The sequence below is a fragment of the Petaurus breviceps genome, unplaced genomic scaffold (genome assembly GCF_028583685.1).
Source record: "Petaurus breviceps papuanus isolate PSGF00001 unplaced genomic scaffold, PetGlider_PUasm1.0 90734, whole genome shotgun sequence".
Taxonomy (NCBI): domain Eukaryota; kingdom Metazoa; phylum Chordata; class Mammalia; order Diprotodontia; family Petauridae; genus Petaurus; species Petaurus breviceps.
The window spans coordinates 5,779,666-5,786,987 of record NW_027187327.1 but is presented as its reverse complement, the minus strand read 5'-3'; positions in this window follow the sequence as shown (position 1 = coordinate 5,786,987).

The following is a 7,322-nucleotide window of genomic DNA, read 5'->3' as shown; positions in this document are numbered from 1 at the left end:
TACAGATGTCTTTGAAGAGCAAGCAAAACAATTGAGCTAAACCAGCAGGGCACCTTGAGGGACAGAAAAGAAATAGCTTGTGCCATGCTGGTCAAATACCCATCAACATCACCATCAAAGTGGTCCTTGATGACCTTTCATCAGACCTTGATAGTGACAGCCCAGAACCCTAAGCATAAGAGGTTTTGGAATAGCAATGCCCTACAAGCTACCAAATCTGCTTCTATTCCAGCCCCTCATAGCCATCACTGAGGGGACAAGTCATTATAGAAAGGGAACTACCTTCCTTCCTCAGCCCCAGTGGGAACAACTACTAACAAACTGCCACCAACAGTTACATGGGTGCAGGAGCCCTGGGAGTGGCAATACTTCACAATCTATAGATCCTATTTTTATCTTAGCCCTGACAGCCATATTCTGAGGAAGCAACTCCAGTGGAGAAAGGTTCAGCCATCCTCACCAACTGCCACTCACAGGGCAGACAAACCAGGCCACCTTAAGGAGTGGAGCACCCTAAAAAAGGAGAAGACAGCATGTGCCACACAAACCAAATCACTATCACCTTGACAACCATCTCCCCTCAGACCCAGAAAGAGACAGCCCAGAACCATAAACTCTAAAGCTCTAGGAAGATCAGTCCTTCCCAGGATCCTCAATCATCATACTGGGAAATAATCCCTAGTGAGAAGCAGCCTGGGAACTTCTCCTAGAGATGTTATAGCCACAGCTATACTGAAGACCAGAAAATAAAGTTATTGTCACCAAACTCCTTGGTACTTTCAAATGTTTCAACATCAGAAACTGTGACATAGTGTTTTCAGTGGAAAAGACATTAAAAAGGAAGCAGCACTGACCTATGCTCTTCTACTATACCCTAAGGTCTATGAGACATTTTCTTCTGATTTGCAGCATAAACCTTCTTAACGTAATGTCTCCACTATTAGAATGTGAGCAAATTGAGAGCAGAGATTGTCTTACTTTTCTATTTTTATCCCCAGAGGAGAATATAGTACTTTTCATATAATAAGTAATTAATAAATACTTTGATTCATCCATTCAAATTAAATTAGACCAAATTCAAATTAAAATAACTCTGGGCTACCACCTAATACACATTATATAGACTATATGACAGAAAATAAAAATGACAAATACTGGGGAGTATATTGAAAAATAAGTAAACTAACACACTGTTGGTGGGGTTATGAACCGATCCAACCATTCTAAAGAACAATTTGGAACTATGCCCAAAGGGCTACAAAACTGTGCATACTCTTTAAATCAGCAATGCAACTACTAGTTATGTAACTCAAAGAGATCAAAGACAAAGGAAAAGGTCCCATATGTACACAAAATATCTATATCTAACCTTTGTGGGGATTTTTGTTGACAAAGAAATGAAAACTGGGGTGGGGGGATATTCATTAATTAGAAAAGGAATGGAGAAATTGTGGTATATGATAGTGATGAAATACTATTGTCCTATAAGAAATTACCAAAAAGGATGGTTTCAGAAAAACCTGGAAAAACTTATATGAACTTATACAAAATGAAGAGAAGAGAACTAGGGGAATATTGTACATGGTAACAATAACATCGAAACAATAATCAGTGGTAAAAGACAGCTCCTCTGATCAATACAATGATCTATGACAATTCCAAAGAACTAATGGTGAGGAAATTATTACTTATCTCCAAAGAGAAAACTAACGAAATTTGAGTTCAGATAGATGCATATTTTTCTCTTTATTTTTCCTGCTTTTTTCCTTGCAACATAGTTAATATGGAAATATATGTGTGTATATATATATATGTATGTATATATACATACACATGTGCATTTAACATATATATGTATGTGCCTTCTTAGTGAGGGAGTGAGGGGCAGTAGAAAGAGGAAGAATAAGGAACTGAAAATAAAAATTTTAGATTATAAAAACAAATTAAATCAACCAACTGGGTGTCAAATCTTTGCCACTGGCCTTATTTGCATGACAATACTGGTATGTTGAGATAAGCATAGTGTAAAAAGAGCAGAATCTTGGGTTAGTTATCTATCCTATTCAGTGGATGTCATTTAAAAATAGAGAATCTATTTAGCTATCAGTATTGTCAACCATTTATTTATGAGCAGCAACTTCAGTATCTTTCTCTGTTGTCTATTCTCTCCTCCCCAGTTCTTTTTTCTGTTTTTTTCTCTCTCATCTTTTCTCTCTCTTTCTTAAACTGTTGCTTGAATTTCATTATTAACTATTTATTTTTTCACTCCCTTCTATCAAAGGAAGGAGGAAAGGAAGGGAAATACAACATAAGCATAATCAAGCAAAACATAACACAATCACATATTTGTCAAAGCCAAGGATGTATTTTTTCTTTTTTTAAAAAATGCTTTATTAACTTCTGGTTTGCATCATTCATTTCCACCACATTTTGAGTTATAGATTTCTTCCCATTTTTCCCCTACCTACCACCCAAAATTAGTGGTCCCACAGGATATCCCCTCCTCCAACCTGCTCTCAACCATATCTTCTCCCACATCCCCTTCGACTTGTCCAGTAGGGCATGGTGAATCTCAATGCCCCAGTGCCTGTATACCTTATTTCCCAATTACATGTAAAATAATATTAATAATAGTATATATAGATATATTTAAAACATTGTATTTTAAAACTTTGAATTACAGATTCATTCCCTTCCTCCCTTGTCACCCACCCTTACTGGAAAGATAAGCAATTCAGTATAGGTTGTCCATGTGTAGCTAATGAAAAACATTACCATAATAGATATATTGTAAAAGACTGAATATATTTCCCTCCCTCCTATCCCACTTCCCACTTGTTCTATTCTCTACTTTGATCCTCTCCTTTTTCAAAAGTGGGTGCTTCCAAATTCCCTCCCCCCAGCCTGCCCTCCCTTCCATCATCCCCCCTCGCATCCCCTTCCCCCCTACTCTCCTGTAGGATGAGATACCCTATTTAGTGTGTATGTCATTCCCTCCCTGAGCCAAATTCAATGACAATAAGGTTGACCCATTCCCTTTTGCCTTCCTGTTCTTCCCCTCCATTGTGTCCATTTTCTCTTGCCTCTTCTATATGAGATAGTTTACCCCATTCTGTCTCTCTCCATATGCTCTCATTATATTCCTCTCTCACTTCTTAATTTCACCATTTAAGTATCATCCCTTCCTATTAAATTGGTCCTGTGCCCTCTATCTATACACACACTCACATTCATGTATTCATATACCCATATACCCACATACATAGACATACATATATACATATATATGTATACATTTCTATTTCCTTCAACTATTTTCATACTGAGAAAAGTTTCATCAGTTACAATTATCATTTTTTTCCATGTAGGAATGTCAATAGTTCAACTTTGATAAGTTCCTTATGATTTATTTTCCCTGTTTATCTTCTCTTACTTCTTGTATCTGAATGCCAAATTTTCTATTCAACTCTGGTTTTTTCAGCAAGAATGCTTGAAAGTCCTATATTCCACTGAATGACCATACTTTTCCTTGAAACATGATACTCAGTTTTGCTGGGTAGGTGATTCTTGGTATTAATCCCGGCTCCTTTAACCTCCAGAATATCATATTCCAAGCCCTTCAGTCCCTCAGTGTAGAAGTTGCCAGATCATGGGTTATCCTGATTGTGTTTCCACAATATTCAAATTGTTTCTTCCTGGCTGCTTGTAATAGTCTCTCCTTGATCTGGGAAATTTGGAACCTGGCTATATTTTTCCTAGGAGTTTTCTTTTGGGGATCTTTTTCAGGAGGTGATTGGTGGATTCTTTCAACCTCCATTTTGCCCTCTGGTTCTAAAATATCAGGGCAGTTTCCCTTGAGAATTTCTTGGAGGATGATTTATAGGTTCTTTCTTTGATTGTGGCTTTGAGGTAGTCCAATAATTTTTAAATTATCTCTCCTGGATCTATTTTCCAGGTCAGTGGTTTTTACAGTGAGATATTTCACATTGCCTTCTATTCTTTCATTTGTTTGGATCTGTTTAAGAGCATCTTAATTTCTCATAAAGTCATTAGCTTCCATTTGCTCCACAATCTAATGCTGAAGGAATGATTCTCCTCAGTGAGCTTTTGTGATTCTTTTTCCATCTGGCAAATTAGGCTTTTTAATAATTCTTCTCCTCATTGCCTTTTTGATTCTCTTTTGCCATTTGAGTTAGTCTATTTTTCAAGGTGTTATTTTCCTCAGTCAGGCTGTTGACTCTCATTTCATAATTTTCTTACATCATTCTCATTTCTATTCCCAAGTTTTCCTCCTCTTCTCTTATTTGGTTTTCAAAATCCTTCTTGAGGTCCTCTATGGCCTATAACCAGCTCATATTTTTCTTGGAAGCTTTTGGTGCAGAAGTTCTGACTTCACTGTCTTCCTCCTGCTCCATGTTTGATCCTTTTTGTTTCCAAAATAGGAGTGTAAAGTTGGAATGCTCTGCTTGCTTTGTTTCTTTTGCCTGCTCATGTTGCCACTCAATTACTTGACTTTGGGGCTTTTTGCCACAGTAGGACTCCCCCAGACAGGGGAGCTTTGTTCCAAATGCTGGGGTTTTCTTAGCTGCCAAAGGTATTAGTTGAAGCCTCCACAGTCTCTGGCAAGCTGGTCACACACCCCAGGACCTCCACCCTAGACTGCAATTCAGGTCCAAACTCACTTGCTCCCCCTCCAGTCTGCAGGCCAGCAGCTGAAGTTGCCATATGGTGGAGGCTTTTCTGCAGCCCTCAGCAGCTTCTCCCTCCAGGGAGTAAAGGCCGACTCACTCCCAACTACTGGATCCCAAAGTCCACACTGAACTAACCTCTCACTTTGTCCTTAGCATCGATGTGTTGATAATTCTGGAAACCACCACAGCTGCTGGTGCTCTGGAGTTCCTCTAGCCGGTGTTTGTTCAGGCCCACTCTGGGGCTAAAACCTCTGCCTCATGGTGGGTGGGCTGGGAATTGGAGGGAGGGGGACCGGGGTCAGCTCCCAGAGTGCTGTGCTGGCCACTTGCTGCCAGCATTCTGGGCTATCCTCAGTGGGAGGTTAGCTTCTCTGTGCCATTTTGTGGGTTCTGTAGCTCCAAAGTTTGTTCAGAGTCCCCTTTCACATGAATTGGAAGAGGTGAGAGCCAGAGCCCTGAGGAAGTCCTGTTTCTACTCCACCATCTTGACTCCACCCCCAGATGTATTTCTTAATCTACACATTGGTGCATCATCTCTCTGCCATGAGGTGCATAGTGTTCTTCGTCATTCTGCAGAATCTCAATATGAAAGACTGGTAATTTATCTGACCCCCAAAAAATAATCCAAATAAATATTCATTAAGCATCTACTATGTGTCAGGTATTGTATTAAGCACAGAGGTACAAAAATAGCCAAAAGACAGTCTCTGCCCTCAAGGAGCTTAATCTAATGGGTTAACTCCAATTATAAGCCACTGACAAATCATCTGCCAACTTGAATTCATCAAAAGCAAATAAAGTCTCTCTTATATCGTTCCTGTTACATTTGGGGGCATATTTTGTAATACTGTTTCAGTGTCTATGATTCCTTTCCATATCTTTTAGTTTACTTATTTATCTCCCATACTAATGTTTCAATGAAGCAACGACTATGAATTCTAAAAAGTTATTCAAGAAGATTTTATGTTTTGGCAGGTTCTATCATTACAGAGGCTAGCCCCAGTAACAGTCCAGGTCTGTTTTCTGAATACCAATACAGATAATTATGGAGCAAAAAATAACCAGTACCATGATCACCTAGTAAGAGATTTTTCAAGCTGGGGAGGAAATAACAGGGACAGGCAAGTAGGTGGCACAGTGCATAGAGTACTGGGCCTGGGGGTCAAAAACTTTTTCCTAAGTTCAAATAAAGTTTCTGATACTTTCTAGCTGTGTGATCTTGGGTAAGTCACTTGACCCTATTTGCCTCATTTTCTTCACCTGTAAAATGAGCCAGAGAAGGAAATGAAATAGCAAACCACTCCAGTATCTTTGCCAAGAAAATCCCAAAATGAGGTCACAAAGAGTAGCACCTGGATGAAAAATAACTAAACAACAACAAATATCAAGGGGCATAGCAATCCATGAAACAAAGAAAATTACCAAATGGTCCTTAATATAGTTAGGTTCCCTTCTACTCCTATAATATTAGAAATAAAATGTACCGAAACAGATAATATTAAAAATTACAAAGATTTTAGTCCATCAATAAACATATTTAACTGTTTTACTCTAAATGTAAACCCTTATCCATTGATCAATAAGTAGATGTATAACAGAAGGAAATGGATCATATCAACCTTTACATTTTAGTGTAAACAAAACAAGAAGAAAGAAATTGCAGCAAAATGGAAAAATAGGTCACATATATTCCTTGAAGAGAGAAACAAAAAGTTAGGAGAATGTGTCTAGAAGCAATAAAAAATACTCTTTCATAGGATATTTGGTCATCAAGTATTGCTGTTATAATAATAGATGGGAAAATATCATGATGAACATAATATAATATTAATATTAATAATGATAGAAACAATATGTATAGCACCTAGTATGTGACAGGCACTGTGCTAAGTGCTCTGCAATTCTTATCTCATATGGTTCTTATAACAACCTTTGGATTGTTGGTCACACAGATAATATACTTACAAAGTCAGATTTGAACTCAGGTCTTACTGATTCCAGGTCTAGCACTCTAACCACTGCTCCATCAAGTTGCAACTTAAACACCAATATCAGTTGTAGAGGATGAAATGTAAAGAAATACCATAAAGAACTAGATAAGACTCTCTAAATCAAATCAAAATACTTTGTAATATTTGGGTGACAAGGGCTAAGGTGAGGAAAAAATATTTGGTGACTAGTGCAAAAGGGGAAAAACATGAAATATCATGCCTTAGGCATAAGAAATGAGAGGCCAAAGATTTGAATATTATGCAGAAGTCTCATGCTTTATAGCATGTATACTCTAAAAAAATTTAAGTATTAGATATGAGTACCAAATAATACTATAAAATTATATATGTGGATATACATGTACACATATATAATAAATTCCTATACAAATGTTACATGTGCATATAAATACATAAGTCATATATATGTTCACATAAATAAATGTTTAACAAAAAGGAAAAGTCTTGTTGATCTAGATATTGTCCCTGAGTCAGTTGTGTGTGTATGGTAAAATTCTGACTCATAAAGGATATGGTCACAATTAGTAGAAGAAAGAAAGAAAGAAAGAAAGAAAGGAAGGAAGGAAGGAAGGAAGAAAGAAAGAAAGAAAGAAAGAAAGAAAGAAAGAAAGAAAGAAAG